Source organism: Amblyraja radiata, chromosome 12 (genome assembly GCF_010909765.2).
Source record: "Amblyraja radiata isolate CabotCenter1 chromosome 12, sAmbRad1.1.pri, whole genome shotgun sequence".
NCBI lineage: Eukaryota > Metazoa > Chordata > Chondrichthyes > Rajiformes > Rajidae > Amblyraja > Amblyraja radiata.
Genome location: NC_045967.1, coordinates 60,765,232 through 60,785,795, shown reverse-complemented (window position 1 = coordinate 60,785,795; position 20,564 = coordinate 60,765,232). Strand labels below are relative to the sequence as shown.

The following is a 20,564-nucleotide window of genomic DNA, read 5'->3' as shown; positions in this document are numbered from 1 at the left end:
TCCAACTTTAGGCTGTGCACGCAAGATGCAAGAAGAAGAAGACGCTACCTGTATTAGAAACATAGAAACATAGAAAATAGGTGCAGGAGGCCATTCGGCCCTTCAAGCCAGCACCGCCATTCATTGTGATCATGGCTGATCGTCCCCTATCAATAACCCGTGCCTGCCTTCTCCGCATATCCCTTGACTCCACTAGCCCCTAGAGCTCTATCTAATGCTTAAATCCATCCAGTGATTTGGCCCCCACTGCCCTCTGTGGCAGGGAATTCCATAAATTCACAACTCTCTGGGTGAACAAGTTTTTTTCTCACCTTAGTCTTAAATAACTTCCCCTTTATTCTAAGACTGTGGCCCCTGGTTCTGGACTTTCCCTAAATTGGGAACATTTTTCCTGCATCTAGCTTTTCCAGTCCTTTTATAATTTTATATGTTTCTATAAGATCCCCCTCATCCTTCTAAACTTCAGTGAATACAAGACTAGTCTTTTCAATCTTTCCTCATATGACAATCCCGCCATCCCAGGGATCAATCTCGTGAACCTACGCTGCACTGCCTCAATCACAAGGATGTCCTTCCTCAAATTAGGAGACCAAAACTGTACACAATACTCCAGATGTGGTCTCACCAGAGCCCTATACAACTGCAGTATTCTTCCCGTACCCCACCTGTACCCACCTGTACTCTGCCTGTATTGTGCCTGTAGCCCACCTGCGGCTGTACAGACCCCCGCAGTGATACAATGTGCCTGTCCCTGTGCTCCCGGGAAGCGACCCCCACTCACCATCGCCCCAGAGCTGACACACGCCCTGGGACCAGTGCGCTCTTCCTCAATGCCGGGTGGGGGGGGGGGGGGGAGTGAGGGCCAGAGTTATCCTGGGGGTGAACAGGAGGGAGGGTCAGGATTAACCCCAGGCCCCATTGAGCTGACACCGGTCTCTGTGTCTGTGTCTCTGTGTCTGTGTCTCTGTCTCTGTGACTGTGTGTCTGTGTCTGTCTCTGTGTGTCTGTGACTCTATGTCTCTGTGTCTGTGTCTCTGTGTCTGTGTGTCTGTGTCTGTGTCTGTCTCTGTGTCTGTGTCTCTGCCTCTAGACTCAGGCCTCTCTCTAGCCAATTACAGCAGTCATTTGCTATCTCGCTGCTACATATTCCCAGTACAAATACACAACAGAAAATATTCAAATCCCCCTTGTTTGTTTGTGCAGACTTTACATACCGCTGATTTACATCATTTACATCGAAACAGAGCAACGAAACATTAAAATCACTCATCTGAGACTCATCTGCAGCTGGTTGCCAAGTGAGAGCGAGAGGGGGGGAACAGACACTGTGTGTGTGAGAGAGGGAGTGAGGGAGATAGAGAGAGGAAGAGGGAGCTGGAGAGGGGGAGGAAGAGAGAGAGGGGGAAAGAGGAAGAGAGAGACAGAGAGAAGGAGACAGAGACATAGAGGAAGAGGGAGACACAGAGAGAGGAAGAGGGAGATAGAGAGGGGGAAGGGAGGATTGAGAGAGAGATAGAGATATATATATAGAGAGAGAGAGAGGGAGAGGGAGATAGAGAGGGGAAGGGAGGATTGAGAGAGGGAGATAGAGAGGGGAGATAAGAGGGAGAGGGAGAGAGAGAGACGTTAGTCCATATCTAGAGAATGCTGCAGAAGCAGCTATCTATGGAGGTGGATACAGTTACACCTCACACATTGGACAGATATGTGGCTGGCAAGGGTTTAGAAGGATTTGGGCCAAATGCAGGCAAATGGGGCTAGCCCAGTATGGATGAGTTGGAGCGAAGGGCCTGTCTGTACTGTACAGATGTATAACTGTAACTGAAACATTCATGTTTTCTGCTCACGGATGCTGCCTGACCCGCAGAGTGTTTCCTGCCGAGCCTGGTCTTTATCTCAGCTTTGCAGCAGCTGCCTTGATTCCAGATTCACCAGTGTGGCCCTCCCTCCCTCTCTCCCTCTCCCCCTAAGAATGAGACATTAAACATTAATAATAAAACATTATGGATTAAACATGTAAATTAAATAAAATACCAGAGCAAAAGGAGGCTACAGATTTTTGGCTGTTGAGTAGAGCTACTACTCATGGATAAAAACTGTTTTTATGTCTGGCTGTGGCAGCTTTGACAGTCCGGAGTTGCCTTCCAGAGGGAAGTGATTCAAAGAGTTTGAGGCCAGGGTGAGAGGGGTCAGAGATGATCTTGCTCGCTCGCTTCCTGGCCCTTGCAGTGTACAGTTCGTCAATGGAGGGAAGGTTGCCGCGCTGGCTGTGGGCCTGGGGTTCCGCTCCCGTCTGATTCCCGACGTCTCCGACTGCCCTCCGGACGGAGGTGGAGCACACGGGAGGGGAGGGGACGGGGACGGGGACGGGGACGGTCCAGTGGGGGTTCGGCAGCACTTGCAGCGCTGGGGACCTGGGTTTGATCCTGGCTGCGGATGAGGCGCAGGGCTGTGTGCATCCGGCGGCACGGCTGCCCAGAGTGTTTATCGCGCCCAGAGTGACTTCTGACAAATCCCATGATTCCTTGCTTTTTTCGGAATACCAAACTCGCTCATTATGGATGCAGCCCAGACCATCACGCACGCAAACGCACTCCCTCTCCCCCTCACTCTCTCTCTCTCTCATCTTAAACATGCCCACTTGATTTTGATACCCCTACGGTGGGAAAACAGATGTGAACTATGTGAATGATAGACACAAAGTGCTGGAGCAACGCAGTAGAGGAGGGACAGAGGGCTGAGGAGTGATGCAAGGGTTAATTGAAATTAGAGAAACCAAGATTCATTGTGAGCTGCCCTGGTGAAATATGAGATGCTGTTCCTCCTTTCAATAAAAGACATTAGACAACAGGTGCAGGAGTAGGCAATTTGGCCCTTCGAGCCAGCACCGCCATTCAATGTGATCATGGCTGATCATCCCCAATCAGTACCCCGTTCCTGCTTTCTCCCCATATCCCCTGACTCTTATTTTTAAGAGCCCTATCTAACTCTCTCTTGAAAGCATCCAGAGAACCGGCCTCCACCGCCCTCTGAGGCAGAGAATTCCACAGATTCACAACTCTCTGTGAGAAAAAGTGTTTCCTCGTCTCCGTTCTAAATGGCTTACCCCTTATTCTTAAACTGTGGCCCCTGGTTCTGTACTCCCCCAACATCGGGAACATGTTTCCTGCCTCTAGCGTGTCCAAACCTTTAACAATCTTATATGTTTCAATAAGATACCCTCTCATCCTTCTAAACACTAGTGTGTACAAGCCCAGCTGCTCCATTCTCTCAACATATGACAGTCCCACCATCCCGGGAAATAACCTGGTAAACCTACACTGCACTCCCTCAATAGCAAGAATGTCCTTCCTCAAATTAGGGGACCAAAACTGTACACAATACTCCAGGTGTGGTCTCACTAGGGCCCTGTACAATTGCAGAGGGACCTCTTTGCTCCAATACTCGACTCCCCTTGTTATAAAGGCCAACATGCCATTCGCTTTCTTCACTGCCTGCTATACCTGTATGCTTACTTTCAATAGACAATAGACAATAGGTGCAGGAGTAGGCCATTCGGCCCTTCGAGCCAGCACCGCAATTCAATGTGATCATGGCTGATCATCCCCAATCAGTACCCCGTTCCTGCCTTCTCCCCATATCCCCTGACTCTGCTATTTTTAAGAGCCCTCTCTAGCTCTCCTGAAAGCATCCAGAGAACCGGCCTCCACCGCCCTCTGAGGCAGAGAATTCCAGACTCACCACTCTCTGTGAGAAAAAGTGTTTCCTCGTCTCCGTTCTAAATGGCTTACTCCTTATTCTTAAACTGTGGCCCCTGGTTCTGGACTCCCCCAACATCGGGAACATGGTTCCTGCCTCTAACGTGTCCAAACCCTTAACAATCTTATATGTTTCAATGAGATACCCTCTCATCCTTCTAAACTCATAGACAGATGAACAAGGACCCCCAGATCACGTTGTACTTCCCCTTTTCCCAACTTGACGCCATTTAGATAGTAATCTGCCTTCCTGTTTTTGATACCAAAGTGGATAACCTCACATTTATCCACATTAAATTTCATCTGCCCACTCCCCCCAACCTGTTTAAGTCACTCTGCATTCTCATAGCATCCTCCTCACAGTTCATACTGCCACCCAGCTTTGTGTCATCTGCAAATTTGTTAATGTTACTTTGAATCCCTTCATCTAAATCATTGATGTATATTGTAAATAGCTGCGGTCCCAGCACCGAGCCTTGCGGTACCCAGGGCCGGCCTTAAGCCGATTTGACCGATTGCTCCCAATTGGGCCCCGCACCTAATGGGGGCCCCGCACTAATGTTCCGTATTTCGTACATCCGGATTTTTTTTAAACGAACATGTATAACAACCGCTGCACGGCCACAAGACACAAACGATGTGTTAACTCGTACTGTTAGCACTTCTTAACATGAAGTAGTTAACACGTTGTTATACAAAGTTATCAATCTGCATCCATCCACATTCCTCAGTAAATGTTATTGTGTTTTGAACAAGTATTAATCACGCCGTGTTCCTTTGAATAAAATTCACGCGGCATCAATAATACTTGTTTAAAACACAATTACATTTACTGAGGAATGTAGATCGATGACACATTTTTTTTTTTTTTTTAATAATCAAAAAATGTATTCAATTATTAACAAAAATATTTACACTACAATAAAACAAGCCAGAACCCACCATCATAATACAATACAAACATGTATCCATAATAAACTACTATACAACTATGTTACAAGTTGAGTTGAGTTGAATGTGTAGATAGCTATTAATGACTATGATATAGTTGGGATCACGGAGACATGGCTCCAGGGTGACCAAGGCTGGGAGCTGAACATCCAGGGATATTCAATATTCAGGAAGGATAGAGAGAAAGGAAAAGGAGGTGGGGTAGCGTTGCTGATTAGAGAGGAGATTAACGCAATGGAAAGGAAGGACATTAGTTTGGAGGATGTGGAATCGGTATGGGTAGAGCTGCGAAACACTAAGGGGCAGAAAACGCTGGTGGGTGTTGTGTACAGGCCACCTAACAGTAGTAGTGAAGTTGGAGATGGTATCAAACAGGAAATTAGAAATGCGTGCGACAAAGGCAAAACAGTTATAATGGGTGACTTCAATCTATATATAGATTGGGTGAATCAAATTGCCAGGGGTGCTGAGGAAGAGGATTTCTTGGAATGTATGCGGGATAGTTATCTAAATCAACATGTAGAGGAACCAACGAGAGAGCAGGCTATTTTAGACTGGGTACTGAGTAATGAGGAAGGGTTAGTTAGCAGTCTTGTTGTACGTGCCTCCTTGGGCAAGAGTGACCATAATATGGTTGAGTTCTTCATTAGGATGGAGAGTGACATTGTTAATTCAGAAACAATGGTTCTGAACTTAAAGAAAGGTAACTTTGAGGGTATGAGACGTGAATTGGCCAAGATTGACTGGCAATCAATTAGAAAAGGGTTGACGGTGGATATGCAATGGAAGACATTTAAAGACTGCATGGATGAACTACAAAAATTGTTCATCCCAGTTTGGCAAAAGAATAAATAAGGTAGTGCATCCGTGGATAACAAGGGAAATCAGGGATAGTATCAAAGCGAAGGATGATGCGTACAAATTAGCCAGAAAAAGCAGCATACCGGAGGACTGGGAGAAATTCAGAGTCCAGCAGAGGAGGACAAAGGGCTTAATTAGGAAAGGAAAAATAGATTATGAAAGAAAACTGGCAGGGAACATAAAAACTGACTGCAAAAGTTTTTATAGATATGTGAAAAGAAAGAGATTAGTTAAAACAAATGTAGGTCCCTTGCAGTCAGAAACAGGTGAGTTGATCATGGGGAACAAGGATATGGCGGACCAATTGAACTTTGGTTCCGTCTTCACTAAGGAAGACATAAATAATCTGCCGGAAATAGCAGGGGACCGTGGGTCAAAGGAGTTGGAGGAATTGAGTGAAATCCAGGTTAGCCGGGAAGTGGTGTTGGGTAAATAGAATGGATTAAAGGCCGATAAATCCCCAGGGCCAGATAGGCCGCATCCCAGAGTACTTAAGGAAGTAGCTCCAGAAATAGTGGATGCATTAGTAATAATCTTTCAAAACTCTTTTGATTCTGGAGTAGTTCCTGAGGATTGGCGGGTAGCAAACGTAACCCCACTTTTTAAGAAGGGAGGGAGAGAGAAAACGGGGAATTACAGACCAGTTAGTCTAACATCGGTAGTGGGGAAACTGCTAGAGTCAGTTATTAAAGATGGGATAGCAGCACATTTGGAAAGTGGTGAAATCATTGGACAAAGTCAGCATGGATTTACAAAAGGTAAATCATGTCTGACGAATCTTATAGAATTCTTCGAGGATGTAACTAGTAGCGTGGATAGGGGAGAACCAGTGGATGTGGTGTATCTGGACTTCCAGAAGGCTTTCGACAAGGTCCCACATAAGAGATTAGTATACAAACTTAAAGCACACGGCATTGGGGGTTCAGTATTGATGTGGATAGAGAACTGGCTGGCAAACAGGAAGCAAAGAGTAGGAGTAAACGGGTCCTTTTCACAATGGCAGGCAGTGACTAGTGGGGTACCGCAAGGCTCAGTGCTGGGACCCCAGCTATTTACAATATATATTAATGATCTGGATGAGGGAATTGAAGGTAATATCTCCAAGTTTGCGGATGACACTAAGCTGGGGGGCAGGGTTAGCTGTGAGGAGGATGCTAGGAGACTGCAAGGTGACTTGGATAGGCTGGGTGAGTGGGCAAATGTTTGGCTGATGCAGTATAATGTGGATAAATGTGAGGTTATCCATTTTGGTGGCAAAAACAGGAAAGTAGACTATTATCTGAATGGTGACCGATTAGGAAAAGGGGAGATGCAACGAGACCTGGGTGTCATGGTACACCAGTCATTGAAAGTAGGCACGCAGGTGCAGCAGGCCGTGAAGAAAGTGAATGGTATGTTAGCATTCATAGCAAAAGGATTTGAGTATAGGAGCAGGGAGGTTCTACTGCAGTTGTACAGGGTCTTGGTGAGACCACACCTGGAGTATTGCGTACAGTTTTGGGTTCCTAATCTGAGGAAGGACATTCTTGCCATAGAGGGAGTACAGAGAATGTTCACCAGACTGATTCCTGGGATGTCAGGACTTTCATATGAAGAAAGACTGGATAGACTCGGCTTGTACTCGCTAAAATTTAGAAGATTGAGGGGGGATCTTATAGAAACGCACAAAATTCTTAAGGGGTTGGACAGGCTAGATGCAGGAAGATTGTTCCCGATGTTGGGGAAGTCCAGAACAAGGAGTCACAGTTTAAGGATAAAGGGGAAATCTTTTAGGACTGAGATGAGAAAAACATTTTTTACACAGAGAGTGGTGAATCTGTGGAATTCTCTGCCACAGAATGTAGTTGAGGCCAGTTCGTTGGCTATATTTAAGGGAGTTAGATGTGGATAAAGGAATCAGGGGGTATGGAGAGAAAGCAGGTACAGGATACTGAGTTGGATGATCAGCCATGATCATATTGAATGGCTGTGCAAGCTCAAAGGGCCGAATGGTCTACTCCTGCACCTTGTTTCTATGACTGCGTCCAACTGCTGTCTGGTTCGTTGATCTGTTAGCTAGATATGAACTGTTTTGGGAGAGAAAAATGCTCACGGCAGACCAAACGTGTTAAACAGAAATTGGTCAGATATTGAGCTTCACACCAAAGATCCTATAGCTCTGCTATAGCTCTGTTATAGGATCTCTGCTATAGGATCTCTGCTATAGGATCTCTGCTATAGGATCTCTGCTATAGCTCTGCTATAGGATCTCTGCTATAGCTCTGCTATATGATCTCTGCTATAGGATCTCTGCTATAGGATCTCTGCTATAGCTCTGCTATATGATCTCTGCTATAGGATCTCTGCTATAGGATGTTTGCTTTACACAGTGAGAAATCATGTGAAATAATCACAGAATTTAATTTTAAATGAATGTACCTGCATGTTATACTGTTTAGTTTGGAGATACAACCAGAGAGTCTACTGAGTTCGCACCGACCAACGATTATTGTTTACCTATTTGACGGCCAATCAATCGCTGTCTCCAAGGGCATTGTGTCCAATCACATAATGCAGTTTAATGGTAATTAGCAGCTATTAGCAGCTACGGTAAAGGTTGGAAGCCAGCGGAGCTACTGACAGTCAAACGGGAGGGAGCGGGAGAGATTCACACAGTGTATAATCCATAGCACCTAGTGTACAATTTCATAATATATACTAAATAACTGGGCTGACACACCTTGGCTGGGAATCTGGGGTTCACCAAAATTGTTCCCAATTGGGCCCCGCACCCCCTAAGGCCGGCCCTGGCGGTACCCCACTAGTCACTGCCTGCCATTCTGAAAGGGACCCGTTAATCCCTACTCTTTGTTTCCTGTCTGCCAACCAATTTTCTATCCATGTCAGCACTCTACCCCCAATACCATGTGCCTAATTTTGCCCACTAATCTCCTATGTGGGACTATTTCATCAGACTATTTCCCCAGCCCCTGCCCCTGATGATTCAGTACACCTCGGTCAGGTCACCCTCAGCCTCTGTCACTGCCAGGATACGGTTGTGTCTGGTCCCAGGATACAGGTGTGTCTGGTCCCAGGATACGGTTGTGTCTGGTCCCAGGATACGGTTGTGTCTGGTCCCAGGACACGGTTGTGTCTGGTCCCAGGATACGGTTGTGTCTGGTCCCAGGGACATGGTTGTGTCTGGTCCCAGGACATGGTTGTGTCTGGTCCCAGGATACAGGTGTGTCTGGTCCCAGGATACGGTTGTGTCTGGTCCCAGGATACAGGTGTGTCTGGTCCCAGGATACGGTTGTGTCTGGTCCCAGGGACATGGTTGTGTCTGGTCCCAGGATACAGGTGTGTCTGGTCCCAGGATACGGTTGTGTCTGGTCCCAGGATACGGTTGTGTCTGGTCCCAGGACATGGTTGTGTCTGGTCCCAGGACATGGTTGTGTCTGGTCCCAGGGACATGGTTGTGTCTGGTCCCAGGACATGGTTGTGTCTGGTCCCAGGGACATGGTTGTGTCTGGTCCCAGGGACATGGTTGTGTCTGGTCCCAGGACACGGTTGTGTCTGGTCCCAGGATACGGTTGTGTCTGGTCCCAGGATACGGTTGTGTCTGGTCCCAGGATACGGTTGTGTCTGGTCCCAGGATACGGTTGTGTCTGGTCCCAGGATACGGTTGTGTCTGGTCCCAGGATACGGTTGTGTCTGGTCCCAGGGACATGGTTGTGTCTGGTCCCAGGACATGGTTGTGTCTGGTCCCAGGGACATGGTTGTGTCTGGTCCCAGGACATGGTTGTGTCTGGTCCCAGGGACATGGTTGTGTCTGGTCCCAGGACATGGTTGTGTCTGGTCCCAGGGACATGGTTGTGTCTGGTCCCAGGACACGGTTGTGTCTGGTCCCAGGATACGGTTGTGTCTGGTCCCAGGATACAGGTGTGTCTGGTCCCAGGGACATGGTTGTGTCTGGTCCCAGGATACGGTTGTGTCTGGTCCCAGGGACATGGTTGTGTCTGGTCCCAGGGACATGGTTGTGTCTGGTCCCAGGGACATGGTTGTGTCTGGTCCCAGGATACGGTTGTGTCTGGTCCCAGGGACATGGTTGTGTCTGGTCCCAGGATACGGTTGTGTCTGGTCCCAGGGACATGGTTGTGTCTGGTCCCAGGGACATGGTTGTGTCTGGTCCCAGGATACGGTTGTGTCTGGTCCCAGGATACGGTTGTGTCTGGTCCCAGGATACGGTTGTGTCTGGTCCCAGGATACGGTTGTGTCTGGTCCCAGGATACAGGTGTGTCTGGTCCCAGGGACATGGTTGTGTCTGGTCCCAGGATACGGTTGTGTCTGGTCTCAGGACACGGTTGTGTCTGGTCCCAGGATACAGGTGTGTCTGGTCCCAGGGACATGGTTGTGTCTGGTCCCAGGGACATGGTTGTGTCTGGTCCCAGGATACGGTTGTGTCTGGTCCCAGGACACGGTTGTGTCTGGTCCCAGGATACAGGTGTGTCTGGTCCCAGGGACATGGTTGTGTCTGGTCCCAGGGACATGGTTGTGTCTGGTCCCAGGATACGGTTGTGTCTGGTCCCAGGACACGGTTGTGTCTGGTCCCAGGATACAGGTGTGTCTGGTCCCAGGGACATGGTTGTGTCTGGTCCCAGGGACATGGTTGTGTCTGGTCCCAGGGACATGTTTGTGTCTGGTCCCAGGATACGGTTGTGTCTGGTCCCAGGATATGGTTGTGTCTGGTCCCAGGGACATGGGTGTGGCCAGTTCCGGCTCTCCCCAGGGTTGCAGCGCCCAGTGTCGGCACCAGTGGGTGGCGGGGCCTGGTGATCCTGGCGTCGTTCGGTACTCTGGGCTCTCATCGCTGGGGAAGTGAGACATCACGGAGCAGGGAAGCTGCCACTCACACACCACACTCACTTCCTCTTTCATAAAAACATAGAAACATAGAAAATAGGTGCAGGAGTAGGCCATTCGACCCTTCGAGCCTGCACCGCCATTCAATATGATCATGGCTGATCATCCAACTCAGTATCCTGTACCTGCCTTCTCTCCATACCCCCTGATCCCTTTAGCCACAAGGGCCACATCTAACTCTCTCTTAAATATAGCCAATGAACTGGCCTCAACTACCTTCTGTGGCAGAAAATTCCACTGATTCACCACTCTCTGTGTGAATTTTTTTTTTCTCATCTCAGTCCTAAAAGACTTCCTCCTTATTCTTAAACTGTGACCCCTTGTTCTGGACTTACCCAACATCGGGAACAATCTTCCTGCATCTAGCCTGTCCAACCCCTTAAGAATTTTGTAAGTTTCTATAAGATCCCCCCTCAATCTTCTAAATTCTAGCGAGTACAAGCCGAGTCTATCCAGTCTTTCTTCATATGAAAGTCCTGACATCCCAGGAATCAGTCTGGTGAACCTTCTCTGTACTCCTTCTATGGCAAGAATGTCTTTCCTCAGATTATGAGACCAAAACTATACGCAATACTCCATGTGTGGTCTCACCAAGACCCTGTACAACTGCAGTAGAACTTCCCTGCTCCTATACGCAAATCCTTTTGCTATGAATGCTAACATGCCATTCTCTTTCTTCACTGCCTGCTGCACCTGCATGCCTACTTTCAATGACTAGTGTACCATGACACCCAGGTCTCATTGCATCTCCCCTTTTCCTAATTGGCCACCATTCAGATAATAGTCTACTTTCCTGTTCTTGCCACCAAAGTGGATAACCTCACATTTATCCCCATTATACTGCATCTGCCATGCATTTGCCCACTCACCCAAGCTATCCAAGTCACCTTGCAGCCTCCTAACATCCTCCTCACAGCTAACACTGCCCCCCAGCTTCGTGTCATCTGCAAATTTGGAGATGTTGCATTCAATTTCCTCGTCCAAATCATTAATATATATTGTAAATAGCTGGGGTCCCAGCACTGAGCCTTGCGATACCCCACTAGTCACTGCCCGCCATCCTGAAAAGGACCCGTTTACTCCTACTCTTTGCTTCCTGTCTGCCAGCCAGTTCTATATCCACATCAATACTGAACCCCCAATACTGTGTGCTTTAAGTTTGTATACTAATCTCTTATGTGGGACCTTGTCGAAAGCCTTCTGAAAGTCCAGATATAACACATCCACTGGTTCTCCCTTATCCACTCTACTAGTTACATCCTCGAAAAATTCTATAAGATTCGTCAGACATGATTTACCTTTCATAAATCCATGCTGACTTTGTCCAATGATTTCCCCACTTTCCAAATGTGCTGCTATCCCATCTTTAATAACTGACTCTAGCATTTGTCCCACTACCGATGTTAAACTAACTGGTCTATAATTCCCCGTTTTCTCTCTCCCTCCCTTTTTAAAAAGTGGGGTTACATTAGCTACCCTCCAATCCTCAGGAACTACTCCAGAATCTAAAGAGTTTTGAAAAATTATCACTAATGCATCCACTATTTCTGGGGCTACTTCCTTAAGTACTCTGGGATGCAGCCTATCTGGCCCTGGGGATTTATCGGCCTTTAAACAATTCAATTTAACCAATACCACTTCCCGGCTAACCTGGATTTCACTCAGTTCCTCCATCTCATTTGACCCCCGGTCCCCTGCTATTTCCGGCAGATTATTTATGTCTTCCTTAGTGAAGACAGAACCAAAGTAGTTAATCAATTGGTCTGCCATGTCCTTGTTCCCCATGATAAATTCACCTGTTTCTGACGGCAAGGGACCCACACGTTCCCTGCCAATTTTCTTTCATAATCTAGTTCCCTTTCCTAATTAAGCCCTTTGTCCTCCTCTGCTGGTCTCTGAATTTCTCCCAGTCCTCTGGTAGGCTGCTTTTTCTGGCTAATCAAATGGATTTTAACTAATCTTTTTCTCTTCACATATCTATAAAAGCTTTTGCAGTCAGTTTTTATATTCCCTGCCAATTTTCTTTCATAATCTATTTCCCTTTCCTAATTAAGCCCTTTGTCCACCTCTGCTGGTCTCTGAATTTCTCCCAGTCCTCTGGTAGGCTGCTTTTTCTGGCTAATCAAATGGGTGCAGGGATCAGAAGCACCCTTTCCCGACCATTCACCGTGCCACCACAGTGGGGCATGCAGCACATTCACTGCCACCGGTTGGCCATGTCATCCCAGCTAATAGTCAGGCTGAAACACCCTGCTTTAAACACAGAGACAGGCCCCAGCACGGAGACAGGCCCCGGCACGGAGACAGGCCCCAGCACGGAGACAGGCCCCAGCACGATGACAGGCCCAAGCACAGAGGCAGGCCCCAGCACGGAGACAGGCCCTTCAGCCCAATTCTTCATCAGTACGGGTGTCAGGGGTCATGGGGAGAAGGCAGGAGAATGGGGTTATGAGGGAGAGATAGATCAGATACGATAGACCGAATGGCCTAATTGACTCCTATCAGCTATGACTTGCCTGTGTTTAGAGTGCATTTATCATTGTTACATGTACTGATGTACAGTGAACAGCTTTGTTTTGCATATTATCCAAATAGATCAAATATACCATACATAGATGCAGGAAACATGTTCCCCATGTTGGGGGAGTCCAGAACCAGGGGCCACAGTTTAAGATTAAGGGGTAGGTCATTTAGAACAGAGATGAGGAAAAACTTTTTCACCAAGAGAGTTGAGAATCTGTGGAATTCTCTGCCACAGAGGGCAGTGGAGGCCAATTCACTGGATGCTTTCAAAAGAGAGTTCGATGGAGCTCCTCGGGCTAACGGAATCAAGGGATATGGGGAGAAGGCAGGAACGGGATACTGATTGGGGATGATCAGCCATGGTCACATTGAATGGCGATGTAGGCGCGAAGGGCTGAATGGCCTACACCTGCACCTATTGTATATTTATCTATGTATCTACGTATCTAATCAGTAAAAAAATGGAAAGTGTGCAGAAAAGCTACAGGGAGAGGTTGAGCAGGCTAAGGCTTTATTCCTTGCAGTGCAGGAGGCTGAGAGGTGGTATTATAGAGGTGTACAAACTCATGACAGGAATACAGAGGGTGAAGACAGGTTTAAGGAGAGGAGGAAAGATTTAATAGGAACTGAGGGGTGACGTTTTCACCCAGAGGGCGTTGGGTGTATGAAATAAGCTGCCAGAGGAGGTAGTTGAAGCTGGGAGTATCACAATGTTTAAGAATCATTCAGACAGGTACATGGATAGGACAGGTTTGGAGGGATATGGACCAAACGCGGGTGTGTGGGACTTGTGTAGATGGGGCATGTTGATCAGTGTGGGCAAGTTGGGCCGAAGGGCCTGTTTAGACACTGTGTCACTCTATGACTCGTGCAATGTACAGAGCAAAGGGGAAGATACAGAGTACAGAATATAGTTCACAGCATTGTAGCGCACTAGCTCCAGAGACAAGGCCCGGCCAACATGCCCCATCTACACGTCCCACCTCCCTGCATTTGACCCATATCCCTCTCAACCTTTCCTATCCAAATATAAATAACTTAGCTGGTGAAAAACAATGTTTTGCGTGTTATCCTGGCAAATCATTCCATACATGTGTGTACAGTTATACCATAGACAAGAACTGTGTGTGTAGGAACAAAGGAGACCAGAGAGGTGGACACTGCCCGGTCCGTTAGATACTGACCCCCCCACACACACTGACCCCCCCCACACACTGCCTGGTCCGTCACAGATACTGACCCCCCACACACTGCCTGGTCCGTCACAGATACTGACCCCCCACACACTGCCCGGTCCGTCACAGATACTGACCCCCCACACACTGCCCGGTCCGTCACAGATACTGACCCCCCACACACTGCCCGGTCCATCACAGATACTGACCCCCCCACACACACTGACCCCCCCCACACACTGCCCGGTCCGTCACAGATACTGACCCCCCCACACACACTGACCCCCCCCACACACTGCCCGGTCCATCACAGATACTGACCCCCCCACACACACTGACCCCCCCACACACGCTGACCCCCCCACACACTGCCCGGTCCGTCACAGATACTGACCCCCACACACACTGACCCCCCCACACACTGCCCGGTCCATCACAGGTACTGACCCCCCCATACACTGCCCCCCCCCCCACACTGACCCCCCCACACACTGCCCAGTCCGTCACAGTACTGACCTCCCCACCATCGAAGGGATCTAGAGGAGGCGCTGCCTCAAAAAGGCAGCCAGCATCATCAGAGACCCACACCACCATGGCCCACGCTCTCATCTCGCTGCTACCATGGGGAAGAAGGTACAGGAGCCTGAAAACCGTGACCTCCAGCTACTTCCCAACAACCATCAGGCTGTTGAACACTGCACGACACTGACCTCAGCAACTGTGATCTTCCACGGACTGTGTCGCTGGTTGCTCTACGGCCAACTTTGTACCATTATGGTGACCAGGTCAGACCCGCACCACCCTGGCCATGCTCACATTGTGAATACTGTTCACCAGCCGCAGCCCGCCCCCAGCACCATCCACCATGGACGTTACACTATGTACTGTGGCTTGCACTGTTATCATCTGGCTTTCTCTACAAAAACTGATCATTGATGGTACTTTAGTTGTGGGAAGACCTGATAGAAATGTGTAAAATATTAGAGGCATAGATAGGGTAAACAGTCAGAACCTTGATCCCAAGATACTAGAAGGCATAGCTTTCAGGTGACAGGGAGAAAGTGTTCAGGAGATGTGCGGGCCAAGGTTTTTTACACAGAGGGTGCCTGGAACGCGCTGCCTGGTGGTGGAGGCAGATACGATAGTGGTGTTTAAGAGGCTTTTGTATCGGCACGTGGATATGCAGGGAATGGAGGGATGTGGATCACGTACAGGCAGAGGTGACTTGGCATCATGGAGAAACAAAGAACTGCAAGTGCTGGTTTATACCAAAGTCTAGTCAAGTCAAGAGAGTTTATTGTCATGTGTCCAAGATAGGACAATGACATTCTTGCTTGCTGCAGCACAACAGAATATAGTAGGCATAAATATAGAACAGATCAGTGTGTCTATATAGCAAAGACCATATATATATACACATAAATAAACAGATAAAGTGCAATAGGCTGTTATAGTTCAGAGTTTGTTTGGTGGCGAGTTTAATAGACTGATGGCTGTGGGGAAGCGGCTGTTACTGAACCTGGATGTTGCAGATTTCAGGCTCCTGTACCTTCTACCTGATGGCAGCGGAGAGATGAGTGTGTGGCCAGTAGGTGTGGGTCTTTGATGATGTTGGCAGCCTTTTTGAGGCAGCGACTGTGATAGATCCCTTCGATGGTGGGGAGGTCAGAGCCGATGATGGACTGGGCAGTGGTCACAACTTTCTGCAGTTTTTTCCGCTCCTGGACGTTCAAGTTACCGAACCAGGCCACGATGCAACCGGTCAGCATGCTCTCTACTGTGCACCTGTAGAAGTTCGAGAGAGTCCTCAGTGTGTTGGGATAGGCACAAAGTGATGTAGTGACTCAGTGGGTCAGGCAGCAACTGTGGAGAACAAGGAATAGGTGACTTTCAGGTTGGGATCATGCCTCAGGCTTTCAGACCTTCTTTGAAGAAGGTCCCGAACTTAAACGTCACCTATCCATGTTGTCCACAGATGCTGCCTGACCCGCTGAGTTACTCCAGCACTCTGTGAAACGTCACCTATCCATGTTCTCCACAGATGCTGCCTGACCCGCTGAGTTACTCCAGCACTCTGTGAAACGTCACCTATCCATGTTCTCCACAGATGCTGCCTGACCCACTGAGTTACTCCAGCACTCTGTGAAACGTCACCTATCCATGTTCTCCACAGATGCTGCCTGACCCGCTGAGTTACTCCAGCACTCTGTGAAACGTCACCAATCCATGTTCTCCACAGATGCTGCCTGACCCACTGAGTTACTCCAGCACTCTGTGTCTGTCTTTGGCCACACAGATGCTGTGGGCTGAAGGGCCTGTTCCTGTGCTGTACTGTTCTACATTCATGCAACCCATGTGGTCACCGGGAGAACGTACAAACTCCACACAGACAGCAGCTGAGGTGAGGATGGGACCCGTGCCGTGAGGCAGCAGCTCTACCCGCTGTCCCAGATGTGAACTCCATCATCAAGTTTGCAGACGACACCACTGTTGTGGGATGAATCTCTGAAGGAGATGAGTCAGAGTATAGAAGTGGGATCGACCGACTGACCAAACGGTGCCAGCGCAACAACCTGGCTCTCAACACCAGCAAAACCAAGGAACTGATTGTGGACTTTGGTAGGGGAAGGATGAGGACCCACAATCCCGTTTATATCAACAGGACGATGGTGGAAAGGGTGATTTCTGGGCATGCACATTTCTGATGATCTTTCCTGGTCCCAGCACACCGATGCAATCATAAAGAAGGCACATCAGCGCCTCTACTTCCTGAGAAGATTACGGAGAGTCGGTATGTCAAAGAGGATTCTCTTGAACTTCTACAGGTGCAGGGTAGAGAGCATGCTGACCGGTTGCATCATGGCCTGGTTCGGTAACTTGAGCGTCCAGGAGCGGAAAAAACTGCTCAGTTGTGACCACTGCCCAGTTGTGACCACTGCCCAGTCCATCACCGGCTCTGACCTCCCCACCATCGAGGGGATCTATCGCAGTCGCTGCCTCAAAAAGGCTGGCAGCATCATCAAAGACCCACACCATCCTGGCCACACACTCATTTCACCATTGCCATCGGGAAGAAGGTACAGAAGCCTGAGAACTGTAACGTCCAGGTTCAGGAACAGCCGCTTCCCCACAGCCATCTGGTTATTAAACACAACAATGAATAAGCTCTGAACTGCACCAGGCTATTGTTATTATTGTACTATATTTGTTATTTATTGAGTATGTGTGCATACACACTGAACTTTTTTTCTTCTTCCGTTATGTATTATGTTTACATATTCTGTTGTGCTGCAGTAAGTAAGAATTCCATTGTCCTATCTGGGACACATGACAATAAAACTCTGACTTGACTCTTGACTCTTGACTATCTACACCAGCTTCCTCTGTGGGGTGGTTTAGATTTCAAGAGCAAGGTCGCTGGAGCTAAATGTCGAGTCACTGCTGCAGGACAACACATCTCTTCTGGTTTCACGATAACATTCACCGCAGGAAATCCTGAAACTACACATTCCCTGCAACACGGTTAACCCTTTCACACCAGCGCTTCTCCACTGCAACTTACACGGACACACACACCAGAGTCCTGGATGAGTCTCCCCAGAGGCCTCTGCACCAACTGCACGGGCAGCTTGGGAACTAGGCCCAGGTACCACCCACATGGGGCTCTGGTACCCACATTAGATGCACCGCTGCAGTGAAGCCTGGCTGCACAGGCCCTGTGGGTCAGGCCTGTGGGTCAGACCTGTGGGTCAGGCCTGTGGAGTGTGGCCTGTGGGTCAGGCCCTGTGGGTCAGGCCTGTGGGTCAGGCCTGTGGGTCAGGCCTGTGGAATGTACCCTGTGGGTCAGGCCCTGTGGGTCAGGCCTTGTGGGTCAGGCCTGTGGGTCAGGCCTGTGGAGTGTGGCCTGTGGGTCAGACCCTGTGGGTCAGGCCTGTGGGTCAGGCCCTGTGGAGTGTGGCCTGTGGCTCAGGCCCTGTGGGTCAGGCCTGTGGGTCAAGCCCTGTGGAGTGTGGCCTGTGGATCAGGCCTGTTGGTCAGGCCCTGTGGGTCAGGCCCTGTGGGTAAGGCCCTGTGGGCCAGGCAGCATCTGTGGAGGGAATGGGCAGACCATGCTTCAGGTCGGGACCCTTGTTCCAGGTGATGGGGGGGGGGGGGGGGAAGCTGGAAGAGCTGTGGGGGTCGGACACAGCCTGGCGAGTGATAGGTGGATACAGGTGAGGGGGGCGAGTGGCAGATGGGTGGAGTAAGTGACAAAGGCTGGAGGTGGAAAGGAGACAAAAGGATGTAAGATACGGAGAGGAGGAGGGGAATGTGAAGCTGGAGGAGAGGAATGTGAAGCTGGAGGAGGGGAATGTGAAGCTGGAGGAGGGGAATGTGAAGCTGGAGGAGGGGAATGTGAAGCTGGAGGAGGGGAATGTGAAGCTGGAGGAGAGGAATGTGAAGCTGGAGGAGAGGAATGTGAAACTGGAGGAGGGGAATGTGAAGCTGGAGGAGAGGAATGTGAAGCTGGAGGAGAGGAACGTGAAACTGGAGGAGGGGAATTTGAAGCTGGAGGAGAGGAATGTGAAGCTGGAGGAGAGGAATGTGAAGCGGGTGGGTGGGAGGGAGGGAGGGTGGTAATGAACTCCTTAGACCACTGCTTTTTGTAATGTCCACACTTACAGTCCCACTGTTATAATGGCGAACGTTTGTACATCAGCCAGTGCAATAGAGGAACGGCTGTGAAGAAGGGGCGAGCACAGTATTTGCATGAAGCATGATTTGAATATTGTAGATAGTTTGTTAAAATCTCCAGCACAGCAACATATTCAGTTTCTTCCTGCTTTGTTCTGTATTTTTAGGGGGCCATTTCCTGTTCCAAACTGCCCGTGTTAATGCTGTCTGATCATCACAGATGCTGAGCTGATTTGGCATGACAGCCCCGCCCGACTAGATGCTCTGCAGCGTTCAATCCATCCCCCCCCCCCCCGTCACCTCCAAACCATGACCAACCCGATCAAATACAACTGGTGGTTTCCACTGTACCTCGGTACACTTGACAATAAACTCCTCAAACTGAGGGACAGCAGCACTACCCGCTGCACAGTGGGACAGCAGCACTACCCGCTGTGGGACAGCAGCACTACCCGCTGTGGGACAGCAGCACTACCCGCTGCACAGTGGGGCAACAACACTACCCGCTGCAGTGGGGCAACAGCACTACCCGCTGTGGGACAGCAGCACTACCCGCTGTGGGGGCAACAGCACTACCCGCTGTGGGACAGCAGCACTACCCGCTGTGGGGGCAACAGCACTACCCGCTGCACTGTGGGGGCAACAGCACTACCCGCTGCACTGTGGGGCAGCAGCACTACCCGCTGTGGGGGCAACAGCACTACCCGCTGCACTGTGGGGGCAACAACACTACCCGCTGCACAGTGGGGCAACAGTACTACCCGCTGCACTGTGGGGCAACAGCACTACCCGCTGTGGGACAGCAGCACTACCCGCTGTGGGACAGCAGCACTACCCGCTGCACAGTGGGGCAGCAGCACTACCCGCTGCACTGTGGGGCAGCAGCACTACCCGCTGCACTGTGGGACAGCAGCACTACCCGCTGCACAGTGGGGCAACAGCACTACCCGCTGCACTGTGGGGCAGCAGCACTACCCGCTGCACAGTGGGGCAACAGCACTACCCGCTGCACTGTGGGACAGCAGCACTACCCGCTGTGGGACAGCAGCACTACGCGCTGCAGTGGGCCACTACCTCGGTACACGTGACAATAAACTAAACTCATACTTCCCAGCAACTATCTTGACCACTGCACAACACTAACCTCAGCAACCGCACGGTGGTGCAGCGGGTAGAGCTGCTGCCTCACAGCGCCAGAGACTCGGGTTCAATCCTGACTACGGGTGCTGTCTGTACAGAGTTTGCACATTTTCCCTGTGGCCTGCATGGATTATCTTTGAAGGTACACAAAATTGCTGGAGGAACTCAGCGGGTGCAGCAGCATCTATGGAGCGAAGGAAATAGGCGACGTTTCGGGCCGAAACCCTTCTTCAGACCTCTCTCCGGAGACAGTTTCACAACCTCCTCTCTAACTGCACACCTTCTGTGATCCCCCCTGCCCTCCAACTGAAACTCCACTGGATTATCTTTGAGATGTTCGGTTTCCTCCCACACTCCAAAGACGTGCCGGTTTGTAGGCTAATTGGTGTCAGTAAAACTGTACATTGTCCCTGGTGTGTGTAGGATAGTGTTGGTGTGCGGGGAGCGCTGGTCGGCGCGGACCCAGTGGGCCGAAGGGCCTGTTTCCATGCTGTATCTCTAAACTAAACTGTGATCTTTTATTGCCTGCTGGTTGGTTTGCTAAACTGAAGTCTTTTCTACAGACTTCAGATCTGCATTAGTG

General features: G+C 49.6%; 1 protein-coding gene across 1 annotated transcript in view; it reads right to left on the bottom strand.

The window, feature by feature from the left end:
- Nucleotides 1-20,564, bottom strand: part of LOC116979337 (tyrosine-protein kinase BTK-like) — a 32,834-nt gene that overhangs the window by 9,594 nt on the left and 2,676 nt on the right. The window lies entirely within an intron of this gene.